The 14,760-nt window shown below is 44.1% G+C and overlaps 1 pseudogene; it reads left to right on the plus strand.

The window, feature by feature from the left end:
- The first annotated feature begins 2,084 nt into the window (after positions 1-2,084).
- LOC141955664 (prokineticin receptor 2 pseudogene) lies at positions 2,085-2,821 on the plus strand (annotated as a pseudogene).
- Positions 2,822-14,760: the final 11,939 nt, after the last annotated feature.

The raw sequence follows: 14,760 nt of genomic DNA on the forward strand, positions 1-14,760 counted from the left end.
TTTTTTTTCTTTTTTTTTTTGTTTTGGTGAGCTTTTGACTTGGTAAACAGAGAGAAATGCTGTTCATTTAATAATCAACCATTCCACATTGGCTATGTCATGTGTGTTGTTGACTTCGGTCTCTAAAAATAATAGGCTCTTAACAAAAGTCTTTTCATGTTTAGATCATTTAAAAGGGCTCACCTGTGTAGATAGAGTAAGCCTGTCCCACAGGATTTGCCTCTGGTAGGGCTCTCTTTCAACTTCCTTGCTGTCTATTCACATGAAATGTAGGAGTTTCACATATTTAAGGCCACATCTACACTAGAAAATAATGCAATGTGAAAGGAGAGGATCTGAAGAGTAACAGTTGGTGCTAAGGGTACAACATTCATGCTGTAAGTATTCTGGGGGATTTAGCTTTAGCTGGGTCACCTGGACTGAATGCCCATGGGCACCTGGTACTTTTGAGTACATCCTCCAGGGCAGTTTCATCCAAACCCAGCTCATGTGCTCCAGGACCCCTCCACAGTAACATCCCAAGTGTGGTAAGCAAGGAGAGCCAGGAAAACCTCCCTCAACTCTCTTGCAGAGATTTACCCCATCCAGCCAAATGTCCTGCTGAGCAGATACGCATACTTATGAATGCATACACATACATCGTCCCACAGCCTTGTTTCCACAGGGCCCAATCTAAAAACATTCATTTATCAGCTCCACAATGAGGCTGACTAATTCTGCTGTCCCTTAACATCTAGCCTGCACCCAGAGCGATGAATAATTCATCTGCTTCCAAGATCTGGCTGATAGAAAGCACTACTGGCCTTCCAGCTTATTTTAGAATTAATAGGTCCTGTGGATGCTATCTATGTATAGAACATATACAGATAGAAAAGCCTCTGAATGAATATGGAATTTCACTGAAACAATTCTTTGTGTTAAACACAATTGTATTGGGATCTCTGGAGTGCCTCGGATAAAAATCTCCTTTTAGCACAAGTATCCTAATCTTTCGGGACAGCGTACTCTAATATAAGTCCTTCTTACATCTATAGCATCTTAAAAAATAAACCTCCTCAAATTCCAACCAAACAAAAAATTAACCAGAGTGAATTCCATTTGGTCCTACCCCTTCTGAACTGAATTGAGGAAAATTGATGGATCTTGAAAGTAATATACTTTTATTTCTCCTCAGTCCTTTGTGAAACACTTCAGTGCACCCACAGCTTTACAGTCATAACGAGTCATAAAACTCAAGTTTTATGGTTTGGCCTTAACAAAGCATATTTAAGGTTAATTAGCAATAGTCGCCTCCAGCAGACAAAACAAAAATTTGCATGGGCGGAAAATGGATACACAGTCCTTTGTTGGTGGCTTGAAAGCATGCTCACCTGTAACCATTAGCATCAGCTTTGGCTCTTTGCACCCATGGAATAGCCAAGAAAATAATAAAAACACTGCTACATATATTTGATCTCTTGGTAAAAAAAAAAAAGCATATTTAAATAGTTCTCTGCCTAGGGAAAACCTTTTCGTGTTTCTATGTGTTTGTCTTTTTACCTGCACCTGGCCAGGTGTATATTACTGCATGTTTCAAACTCTCATTTGAACACGTGCTGCCCACCAAAGAACTTCCAGATGCTGTGTCACGGCATGTCCTCGATACAACACCGTGTGTTGTGCTAGGTCCTGCAAACACATTTGTCAGTAATAGGAAAGCTCCCTCTCTTTCTCCTCTTCCAGTCTTTCCATAACTCCCAGACATGTGATCTGTGTTAACAAGCTTACGACGCAAAATTGCAACTTTTTCAGTTCAATCTTGTAAACAGGAGGGAGTTGGACTGAGGTCTTAAAACGATCCCCAGACACCCTAATGCATGCTCAGATTTTCAGATTGCCAAGTACCCACCCTCCTAACAAACCCTTCAGCCCCTTGCTCCAGAGTTTCTGCCCAGATTTAGGAACTCAGCTCTAGGCTCTTACTTTGGAAAATTTTCTTAACTCTCCTCATAGACAAGTTGGCTAGGCTCTCTCTTTTATCAACTACAGCAATTCCCTTCTGCCTAATTCTGACCACTTGTATTTGGAATTGTGTTCTGACTAAGTGTCTTCAGACTTCATTTTGGATGTATTTGTCTGTTCCAGGTATCTGGCCATTGTTCACCCACTGAAACCACGCATGAATTATCAAACAGCAACCTTCATAATCGCCTTGGTCTGGACTGTCTCCATACTTGTAGATATTCCATCTGTGTATTCTGCTACTGAAACGGTGTTATTTATAGTGAAAAACCAGGAGAAAATATTCTGTGGTCAGATTTGGCCAGCTGACCAGCAGATGTACTACAAATCATACTCCCTCTTTATCTTTGGCATTGAATTTGTTGCACCTATCATTGTGATGACCTTGTGTTACGCCAGGATATCACGGGAGCTCTGGTTTAAAACCGTACCAGCATTTCAGACAGAACACATCAGAAAGAGGCTTCGATGCAGAAGAAAAACTGTTATGGTACTGATGTGCATCCTGACTGCCTACGTTCTCTGCTGGGCACCCTTCTACGGCTTTACAATTGTCCATGACTTTTTCCCCACCATCTTCGTGAAAGAGAAGCATTATCTTACTGCTTTTTATATAGTTGAATGCATTGCTATGAGTAACAGCATGATAAACACCATGTGTCTTGTAACTGTAAAAAATAACACCATGAAGTATTTCAAGAAGATCATGTTACCGAGATGGAGATCGACATATAATGGAAGCAAATCTAGCTCTGATTTCGACCTGAGAACAAGTGCAATGCCAGTCACAGAGGAGGTAGACTGCCTAAAACTGAAATAAATTTTCTGCAGTTTGAATCTCACATATTTCGGAGAGGGGCTAAAGAGGAAACAATGCCTTCTCAGAAGCTTCTCTCTTGTCTGTGGGAATACCCACCGTTGGTGAGAGCCCTCTAAAAGCAGCCTACTATGTATTTCCACCAGAACTCTTTTCACTGGACTGCTGTATAACCCCGTAACTCTGACTGATGCTGTGCTTCAGTTCACCCATCTGTAAATCTGGGAGGTAGATACTCATTTTACAGTTGTTTAAAATTTAAGATGAACAAAAAAAAAAAAAATCTATGAATGCATTAAAGCATACTACAATGATGTAAGAGTTGATTGCTGATCCTAGCAATGATGCCTCTTTGTTTCTTCTTAAGAGAAATCTCTTAACCCCTTGGAGCTTATCTTTTGTACCTTTAAGATATTTGGTGTCCTTTTCCTTCTGCTCATAAGAGGAAGGAAGGCAAAAAAAGCCCATTTTGCTTCATGTCACTCTTTATCTTCTCAGTTTACCCCTCATGATTAAGCTCCTCAAAGTCTACAGATCACCAGCTTTCTATGGTCCAATGTGCAGCATGCTCTTATGAAAGGCACATTCTCTACAAAGGTAAATACTGCTTCACAGTCTAGTGAAAACCTCATCTCTTCCTGTGACACCTTGCTTAAAAATATTCTATCAACATTCCACTCTGTAGTTTTATGTAGAGTGCTGACTCTGTTTATTATGTATTTGGAAATGGCACAGCTACATTTTGAAGGGATGTTACCTTCTCTCACCTCCAGGCTATGGCCAACTTCTGCTGCCTTGATTCGCTGAGCTCTTCAAAGAATCAATCACAAAATCACAGAGGTGGAGAACAGCAACTCCAGATTGTCTAGTCCACCCCTCGGCTCAAGCAGGGTCAGCTAGAAGAGGCTGCCCAGGACTGTGTCCAGCTGGGCTTTGACTGACTCCAGGGATGGAGACTCCACAGCCTCCCTGGACCACCTGTGCCAGTGTTCAACAGTCCTTGCAGTAAAGAAGGGTTTTCTTATGTTCAGATGGTATTTCATGGGTTTCAACATGTGTTTCAGCTTGGTTTGCAGAGGGACCCATATAAAACTATAGCATGCTAGTGGGAAGAAAAACACCCTGCTGAACCAGATCTAGACATTTTACCAAGCCTGTGTACAACTTCAAAATAAAGTACAAGTAGGGCCAAAATAGCATAGAGATCTTGAGATGATCTGTCTTTCTGCAACCAATGGAGACAGACTCTAGGCTTCCACAAGCCAGTCAGTGGTTGAGTTGAGTAGCTCATTGTCTGGTCAAAGGTGAGGCAACAACTCAAGATGAATTGTGCATTGCTTCCCCCAGAGCTGTTTTTACTATTCTGATTTTATGCAGCTCCAGGATGGGTGTATCTTAACTGATAACTGTGATAAAGCAGGTGACAGTAGCACTAATACCTACTCATTTAAACTACACATAAGATATCATGGACTTTTGTGTACTGAAATCGAGTCTTTTCTACCGTGATGACAAATGCTTCCTGTTTTAAAGTATGTGGTACCACCTACTTTTGGAGTAAATGGCTTTTGTAAATAATTTGTCTATTTGTGTACTTAAAGTGAGAAACAAATCCTGCTAATAAAAGAGTAAACATGGAGTAAATATCAACATTGTGAACTATGTTTTAGATTTTCCCCTTAGCCACAGTTTTCCTACTCAAGTGACTAATGTCAATTCTCCCATTTCTGCTAAAGAAAAACTACCAGGCCGACCAATTAAGTTTAATGCAAAAGGATATTCAAATCCATTAAAGTGCTTAAATCCTCTCGTCATTAGCTGCTCTTAAAATATACACGTTGGAAAGGGTATCAAAATTTCCTCTGTTAGGCAAAACAATTACTGAAATCATTCTTCAAAATGACAGATTAGAATAGGGTAAGTACTAAATCCATTTGTTTCCCAGCATGCCAAAGAAATTTAAAGGACCAGAGAGTTGCAGTATTCCATCATCAAGAGGCTTAACCTTGGAGTTTCTCTTGAAATCTCATGGTTTCTTCTGAAACTGCACCCATATTTATCTCCTGAAACCTGCAGTAGTTATTGGGGATTAGCTAGCAATACTACCTGTTATTAGAGTGTCCTGATATTCCTTTCACCTATTTTTCCTAGACTTTTCCTGGTGCGACAAAGCCAAACAAATCACAATTTTCCACACCTGGAAATCTACCTCAGGCTGAGTTATTAAAAAAATAAAAAGCTCATCCCCCACCAAGCAATATAGTGCCAAGCAAAAACCGGGGAAAGAATTGCTTTACATTTCTGGAAATCACTTTGAGAGCTCCAAGAGACCTCTTCTGGTCTGGCCTGCCCAGTGTTCTCAGACATCACCACGTCCCTGTCCCTGAGAAGGGCAGTAAAGCAGCAGCTGCCACAGCCCATTTTGTGGATTTAGGTTTTGGGGTCCGCAACATTGCTGTATTTTGACATTTTGGGGTCTTCTCAGCAGCAAAGCAGTGTTTCAGCCTGAATGACTGGATAGGGCAGGAGAAAAAACTGTGCTTTGCCCTCAACTGCACTTGTGAGCAGCATCCCCAGAAAGAGGGGGATTCCCACCCAGGAAGGGTGGCAGTCTCCTGTTCCCTGATCAGAGTAGCCAAGCAAGTCCTTAGCCTGTGTCTGCACCAACTCCAAACACCAAAAAATGGTCACGGGCTTCACTTTCAGGGACCAATGTCTGCTCCTAAACTGAGCTCCAGCAACCAGGGGCCCAGGCAGCGAGCCCAAGGACCTTGCATGGGAACAGAAACCCCATGGAGGATTTTTGTGCCCACAGAACTGATTTCATCAAGGGAGTAATGGGGTACATTACCTAGGGGTACCTACATTGGCCAGGGCCTGCCTGCCACCCATGACTACAGTTAAATGGAGAATTTAGAAGACTCTTAAAGTCACTTAAAAACTCCCTTTAAGTGCAGAAGTGTGCAGCTGGCCAGGTCCTGACCTGAGTGGCTCCCTCAGGCAGCAGGGAACAGACAGTCCAACCAGAGTAGCTGAGGGAGGGGGCCAGACCCCACGCTCCATATAGTGAGTTGTGCAGGAAAAACTAAAAATAACAGAAAGGCTTTTTTGTACCCACCCACACAACTCAGGCTAGGGAGTGTGGGTGCCAGTGGGTGCTCCAGAGATGGGTGCTCCCTTGGCTCCCTCTCAGGTGGGGGCTACCCTGCTGCCTCCTGCCTGGCTGCTCCCTGCAGAATGCCTTCACACTTACACTGACTGGCAACATTCAGTGAGGGAATTGAATGTGGATCGCACCTAACTGAAGCTTTGCTTGCAAGAGCCATGCTTAAACAGAGAAAGAAAAGCACAAGCTGGAAGGCAGCATCTGTCGCAGAGGAGAAGCAGCCCCTTCCAGCACAAGCTCTTACACACTGGAAGGCACTAAAAACTGCAGCGAGACCTCCACAGCCATCAGCTGCCTGCTGTTTGCTCCACTGGCACAGCAGCAATAAGGACTTCACCACGCAGGAACTGTGGGATGTGTCAAGGACAAGCAGTAGGTGGGGGTGAGGTATCATCCTCCTGAGAGCTGTTAGCAGGGTTTAGATAACCATGCAGTGAATAACCAAGTCTCAGCTGTGGCTTGCTACAATTTTTATTGCTAAAAGCAAAAATGTAGTGCTATCATGCCTGATTCTAGCTCAGCTGTCCTCCTGTGGCACAGCTCCCAAAACCATAGGCTTGTTTCCTTCTGCAGCAGCTCCTCCAGGGATAACTGAAGGTAAAATCCAGTCCCTGCTCCTTCACACTGGCTCTCTGAAAAATAAAAAAAAACAGGTGTAACTAAAAACTAAAATGGTGACCCTGAACATCTAAGAGAGGATTAAGAAAAAGCAGTTATTCTCAGCAACAGGCACTGAGAAAATAAAGTATGTATTTTAATAAAGCAAGAGCAGGAAAAGAAACTCCAACCATTGCCCCTCTGCCAAAGGAGGATGGCCTGCAAGACCCCAGAGTGGGTCACAGTAGCCAGGCCATGAAATTTCCCTGAAGACTGACTCACTCACTCAGCAGCTCAGACTTAACTGAGCTCCTTCTTTTCTGAGCCTGGCAGCCTTTCCTGTGGCAACAGCACCCTCCAGCTGCTGCCTCTGCAGCACAGCATCATACGCCTACTGCACTGCCCTGGAAACTGCACCACCTCACACCAGATACCTTGGTGACAGGGACATACAGATATTCCCAGGATTCCTGGGCCTCCAAAAAGTAGCAACAGATGCTCCAGCTTTTGTCACTCAGGCACCTAGGCACTTACCCATCACTTCTGGTGTCTGAATTCTCCCTCGCTCCCTGTGTCGGCAGGGCTGTGACCCTCACTGGGTGCTTGGGCTACCCCCTTTCAAAACACTGGATATCATCTGCGCTGAAAAAACAACACCATTAAGCAGAAGCAAGCAGAATTGAGATAAGACAAGAAACTACTCCCTTGTACTCACCAGAGATCCTCTTCTCTCTTACGCTCTGTTAGGATCCTGTTCTATAGACTCCACCCTAACACACGTTGCCAGGAACAGTCCCCAAACCACCAATGAGACGGGCAGCACTGCAGCTTCCAAAGTGACCTTCCTAATACCATCCAGAGCAAGAGAAGGAGGAACAAAACCTGATATAAAGCCACCACAAGAATCCTGAATAATAAGAATCAACACTGAGCACGAAGTTGCTCAAAGCACAAAGTCACCTCCCTCAAAACCAGGACTTGGTAAAACTGACAGAAGAGAAGACACAAAGATGGTCACAGTCCCCAGAAAAAGACACCCCTGAGCTCAAAAGACCACCAAGGAACATAAAAAGCCCATGTAAACTCATCAACCTGCTCACCCGCTGGTTCCAAAAGAAAAACATGGAAGGTAACAGACAGAAAGCATGCATCACAGAAAACATGTTGAGGCACAGCAATAAAATCTGGGGGTGTAGCATCCCGAAAAAGCCAAACGCTGAAGCGCTCCAAAGACACACAGTGAAGTGCTCCACACAGCAGGGTGATGAAGGGCTACTACAGGGCCACGTGTTGAAGAGCTCCAATAAAAGACAGGTGCGGAAGCGCTCCAAAACAGCGAGGCAGTGAAGCACTGCTCCACGATGGTGCCATTAAGCACTCCAACATACACCAGGCATTGCAGAAATCAAGAAAAAAGCCACAGGGTGAAACACCCCAAAAAGAGCCATGTGGTGGGTGTCTCCAAAAAAGCCCAACAAGGCAGTGTTCCCCAAAAGAACAGGTACTGAAGGACACTCTCCAGGGCTCCCTGGAGAAACACTCCGAAAAATCACAGGTGATGAAGAGAGCAGGAGAGTCAGACAGTGAACAACCCCCTAAAGCAGGGTGGTGAAGGAACCCTCCAGGAGGCTGTGATGAACAAGACCTGGGTGGCGCAGTGAAGGACTCCAGAAAAGCCAGGTCACACAGAGAAAGGCTACTCCAGGGTGGCATGGAGAAGGACTCCCAAGAACAGCTGGGCAGCACAGGAAGGACTCCAAGAAGACTTGGGTGGCACAGTGCAGGACTCCCAAAAAGAGGCAGGCAGCGTCATGCAGGCCTTGTCAGGGGTGGCACAGTGACAAACTCCAAGAAGAGCCAGGAGGGACAGTGAAGAGTTCCTCCAGACTGGCATGATGAAGGACCCCCCCAGTGTGGCCTGACGAAGGACTCCTCCATAAGGGCCTGGGAGGACTCCTCTGGGGGACAATGATGAAGTACTCCAAGAAGAGTCCGGTGCACAATGAAGGACTCCTAACGGGCAGCATGGTGAAGGGCTCCTCCGGGGAGGTGCTATGAGGGGCTCCTTTGACAGAGCACAATGAGGGGCTCCTCTTGGGGCAGCACAGTGTAGGGCTCCTCTGGGGCAGTGTGACAAAGGCTCCAAGAAGAGCTGACAGAACACTGAAGGGCTCCTCCAAGACTGCACATTGAAAAGTTACTCCAAGTGGCATAATGAGGGGGTCCTCTGGGGCGGTGCAAGGAGGGGCTCACCCAGCGTGGTGTGATGAAAGGCTTCTTCAAGACAGCGCAGTGAAGGGCTCCTCGAGTCTGAACAATGAGGAGTTACTCTGTGATGTGGGGCGCCTCCAGGTTGGCATGATGAGGGGCTCCCTATGGATCTGCGTGATGAAGGTGAAGCGCGGAAACAAACTCTACAACTCAGAAAGAGTTATAAAGCAGGCATGTTTATTCCAGCTGGGGTGCAAGGGGATTTCTTCACAAAGCTTGCACACCGTCTCTGGCAAGTAGCCAGATATTTATTACAAAAAACCATACATATTCATTTGGAAGGGCTGGGTTATTACAATTAGTTCGGGGAATAGGTGTGATTCTTAGAATTATTCAAGGAGAGAAGTATGTGGTCCTCTTGCAGTGTCCTGCTGTTAAGCAAAGTCCAGATGTCTCCTTCCTCTTCATTAATTTTTCAACTTGGCTTCCTGTGCATGCTCTCCGGCCCTTCGGTTCCTCTCCAGGTTATAGAGTCGGCCTTTTACCTGTTTGTTTTGTTAATTGGAACTTTTGTGTCTGTTAAGATGTCCCAGAAAGTAAGTCCTTTAGCTGGTATGTCTCCCCCTTTATCTCAAAGACAGGGATTAGTTTACTATCTATCCTGTTTTCTGTAAGAATGTTATCTACTTAACATTGCCTGAGGGCTAGGACTCCTTTAGCTTTTTTTTTTGCTTTCCTCATATCAATTCCCCCCTTTTCTTTTACCTGTGCAAATTCTTTTGCTATATCATGCCATTCCCTTAAAGGGTTTTGGCCAAGTATGCACCTACAGTCCCTACCCATAATCCAACCATGTTGATAATCAGTGTCCATCCTTTCATTGGAAATATATAATGAGCCGGTTTAATGTTGTGTACAGGCCCATCCAGACCTCGAGCTCTGGTCCCTAGGACCAATTCCCGCAGCTGTTTTTGTAGGCTGATAACATAATTAGTTACTATTTCATTCCCAATCTAAATGGATGCCCCCCGCCTGTATCATATATGGTTTCCTATATACTATTTCAAAAGAACTTAATCCCTCCTCAATTCTGGGTTTGGTCCCGATTTTAAAAAGTGCTAAAGACAATGATCGAGGCCAAGGTAATTCGACCTCCTGACCTAGTTTTGTAATTTACTTAAGTGATTCATCTTCTCTACTTGACCACTTGCTTGTGGACTATATAGAATATGCAACTGCCAGTCTATTTGTATGATCAATGCAAGTAATTGTTTTAACCATTTGAACCTTAGTAACCATGAAGTAAGCTTGTTCCATATTTCTTCAAAGTCTAAAGAAGCATTGTCTTTTCATATCTCCTGCAAAATACTTAATTATTGCAATATTATTCCTAAATCTACATTTATTTTTCCTGTTTCACCTATGTGTGTACAACAACTATAATTCACAACTGTGCTCAATCCCCCATGTGAGGCCAACATCATGTTTCACTGTCAGCACTTCAGATTGAGAAATTATTTCATTCAGTAACACTTATTACTTCTGCATGGGAATGCATCTGGCCAACCTGAGAAGGTATCTGTTAACACTAATAAGTACCAACACCCCCCTTTTCTTGGGAGTTCAGAAAAATCTATTTGCCAGTGTTGTCCTGGACTATTACCTTTCACTATAACTCCATTTTTAATTTTACTTGATGTGTTTGGATTGTGGTTTTTGTTTTGTTTGGGGTTTTTTTAGTAAACAGCATAGTCATCTTACTGGTTTTTCAATTTAACTGCTTGTATAGGGCATCTGCTCCCCAATGTTTTCTTATGTTCACCTAAATGTAACTTCTATTGTATGTTGGAAGGCACTGTTATTTGCCCATCTGGAAAATAAACCCATCCATATTTTTCTTTATTACCCTTTAGATCATTAATCAATTTTTGATCCTCCTTTGAATATTTAGGTTTCAAATCTGAGTTTAAGATTGAAAGTTTTACCATCTGGGACCAAAGCTAATGCTATGGTTGCCATTTCTGCCGCCTGTCTGGCCTTTCAATCTGCCAAATTATTTCCAATTTCCTGTTCAGTGTTACCATTTTCATGCCCTCAACAATGCATGATGGCTACTTTTTCAGGGAGTTTTATGGTTTCTAGCAGCCTTAAAATTTCCTCCGCATGTTTTGTTTTCTTTGTGCTGTGAATAATCCTCGTTCTTTCCATATGGCGCATGAGCATGTACTACTCCAAAAGCATATTTCTAATCTTAACCTTTTTCCCTTTTGCCAGTTCTAAAACTTTGGTCAAGGCAATTGTTTCAGCCTTCTGAGCAGAAGTCCCTACTGGCAACGATTTAGTTTCTATTACTTCGTCAGTGGTGATCACAGTGTATCCTGCCTTACGGTTTTCCCTGTTTTATGAAGCTGCTTCCATCCATGAACCAGGTGCCTTCAGCATTCTCAAGTGGTTCTTCTTTTAAGTCAGGTCTACTGGAGAAAATGGCTTCCATGATCTCCAGACAGTCACAGGTTAAAGGCTCTGATATGGTCCCACTGAGAAAAGAGGCTGGATTCACAATGTTCGTGGTTCATAATTGGCACCAACCTGTCATTCCAAGGAAAGTTTGGAGTTCTTTTGCCATTCTGGGTTCACGTGTGCGACAGATGGCCTCTTTCCGTTCTCAGCTCTGTTGTTCTTCAGGAATACCAAATCCTAAGTAGGTCACTTGCTTCTGGACCAGTTGAGCTTTCTGTTGAGATACCCGATATCCACTAAGTCCCAGGAAGTTAAGCAAACTGACAGTCCATAGTACACAGTCTTCCTTCATCCTTGTAGCTATGAAAAGGTCACCTACAGATTGTAGTAAAATTCCTCCTAGTGAGGGCAGAGTCCAGGTTTCAAGTTCTCAGGCCAATTGATTCCCAGAGATAGTGGGGCTGGTTTTAAAACCTTGTGGTAACACTGTCCAGGTTAACCGTTTTGGTTTCGGTTGGGTTTTTTTTCCTCCCTGTATCAGGGTTTCCTCATTCAAAAGCAAATAGCTTCTGGCTTTCTTTTTTGCTTTCCTCATATCAAAGGGGTCCTACGGATCAGCACAGTGAAGGGCTCCTCCAGGATGGTGCGACAAGCTGATCCTCTGGGCTTCTTGTGATGAAAGGCTGAAACGGCACAATGAGGGGCTCTTCTGTGGAGGTGTGATATGGGGCTGATAGGGATCGCTGCAGAATTGGCACGGTGAAAGCCTGCTCCAGGACACTGAAACTGTGAGTTCCTCCAGCACAGCATGATGAAGAGCTGCTCTGGAGTGGTGCAGTGAAGGCCTCCTCTGCAGCAGAGTGATGAAGCGCACTTCCAGGGGACCACGATGAGGGGCTCCTCTGAGGCAGTGTGGTGAACAGCTCCTCCAGGGCGGTGTGAGGAAGGACTCGTCCGGGCAGCACAATGAAGGCCTCCTACTGAGCAGCAAAGGGAAGGGCTCCTCGGGGAGAGTGTGCTGAAGGGCTACAAGAAGACCCAACCAGCGTGGGGAGCAGCCCCTCTGGGTGGGGATGATGACATGCTCCTCTGGCATGACACGGTGAACTGTTCCTCTGGTACAGCGTGGTTGAGGAATCCTTCACTACAATGTGGTGAAGGGCACCTCCAGAGCAAACCAGTAAATGCCTCATCCAGACAGGCATACATGGGGAAACATACGATATGTACGACAAAATACGATACACACGACAGGCAATACAATAAAAACATATATTACATACCTTACCATGCAATGCATAACAGAGAGAAAATAAAATACATACCATACATAAAATGCAACATACACGATATGATAAGTATCAAACCAAACAGTAAAATACAATATATATAATAATTACAAAACGTTCAAGACGAAACAATAAAAAATACAGCAAAATACATACCACACAATATATGACAAACCATAAAATACCAACCAGATAAACATCAGTATAAAAGTAATTACAATCCAAAAAATGATACACAATACATTACACACTACAACAAGCTACATCCCATATTCACAACTAACACAATACACATGATGCACAAAATGACAGATAAAATACAAGATAAAATATCATTAATAAAACACCATAAATACAATGCAATACAAAACAGCATATAAAACACAAAAGATGATCCAATAAAAAATAATATAACAACCACACTCCGAAGAAGGGATGAAAATTGGATCCTCTGGGGCTGCACGGTGAAGGCCGCATATGGAGCAAGACTCGTCCAGGACGGCGTGATCGAGGCCTCCAAGAAGAGCTGGGATGTGCCGTGAAGAGCTCCTCCGGGGCGGGGCGACGACGGCTCCTCCGCGGCGGCGCAGCCAAGGCGAAGGGCTCCTCCGCGGAGGCAGACGTTACAAACCATACCATACAATACCGTACCCACGATACAAGACAGACAATACCCTACAGACCACACCATAACTTACAGACCTTACCCGACGGTGCAAACCACACCTGTCAGATAACACTACACACAACCCACAGACAGGGAATCACAAGACAAAATACAAGACAGACAATCCAGCCCCAAATCCATTACAATACACACACAGGTACTACAAAACACAAAACACATTACAATGCCAAGGACATCACAAAATCTACAGTGCCAAAAAACACAGTATGTCCTCTACAAGAAGGAGCACGCCATACCATACAGAAAAATGCACAAAATAATGCTCAAAAAAACCACAAAATACAATACATTACAAAGAAAAATAAGTTTCTCTACAAAATACATAAAAAGCAACCCAAAATACAATAAATATTACATTACCAAAGAAAAATTGCCATACACAGTATGTTAGAAAATAAAATACATACAATGCAAGGGAAGATACAAATCCTCCAATACATTCAATGCTGTACAGTACATACCATAAAATACCACACAACCAATAAAACAGACGATACAGTGCAAACTACATGGGATACAATTAATGCCATTCCATACCTACAGTGTGCAATAGGATATAAACCAGAACACAATACATGGAGTATACGAAATGCAACACATACAACACATCAAATATATAACACAAAAATCTGTACAGAGAATACGTACAAACAATACAATACCCACAGTGATACAGAGGATACTTAACCTAGGATACATTCCAGACCATAAACACACACCATACCGTACGTACAAGAACATCGATACCAAACCCCAATCATACAGTACAACAGATACCATGAAGAGCCTACGACACTTACCAAAATACAAAATAGAACACACAGATGACATGAAATCCCATCCCATACCATACACAAGTCAAAATAATACCCAAAGGACTACATATTCTAACACAGAGAAACACGATGATCCATACGATGCAGATGATGCATACCATACCGTAATACATCACAACTCATACAATACCGTAAATACCAAAGCAGATGCTACAACACAATGCACCCTGCAGTACAGACCTCTAAATACCGTATGATACAAGACGCAGAGTAAAACATACCCACTAACAATACAAGACAAAGTACCACACGGCCAATGCAGTACGGCAGAAAGGACGCACAGCACCAGACAACAGAAAAACCCAGACCGCACTTACCAGACAATACTTACCCCACGGTCTGCAGAGGGGCGCCTGCCTGCCGCTCCGGCGGCACTCACCAAAGCCCAAAACTCTCTCACGAGGCACCACGCTCAAGGGCTCCTCCCCCACAGGGGTGATGAAGAGCTCACCAGGCACAACGGCAGTGAAGGGCTCCTCCAGGGCAGCGTGCTGAAGGGCTGCAAGGAGACCCACCCAGCGTGCGGAACAGCTCCTCTGGGGCCACCGTCATCAAAAGCTCCTCCAATGCCACACGCTCAAGGGCTCCTCCAGAGCGCTCTGACGCTCAAGGGGCTCCTCCAGGGCTTGCATGATGATGGGCTGCTCCGCTGACACGCACAGAAGAGCTCCCTGAGGGCCTCGCAGGAAAGGCTC

This window comes from Athene noctua, unplaced genomic scaffold, assembly GCF_965140245.1.
Source record: "Athene noctua unplaced genomic scaffold, bAthNoc1.hap1.1 HAP1_HAP1_scaffold_385, whole genome shotgun sequence".
Classification (NCBI taxonomy): Eukaryota; Metazoa; Chordata; class Aves; order Strigiformes; family Strigidae; genus Athene; species Athene noctua.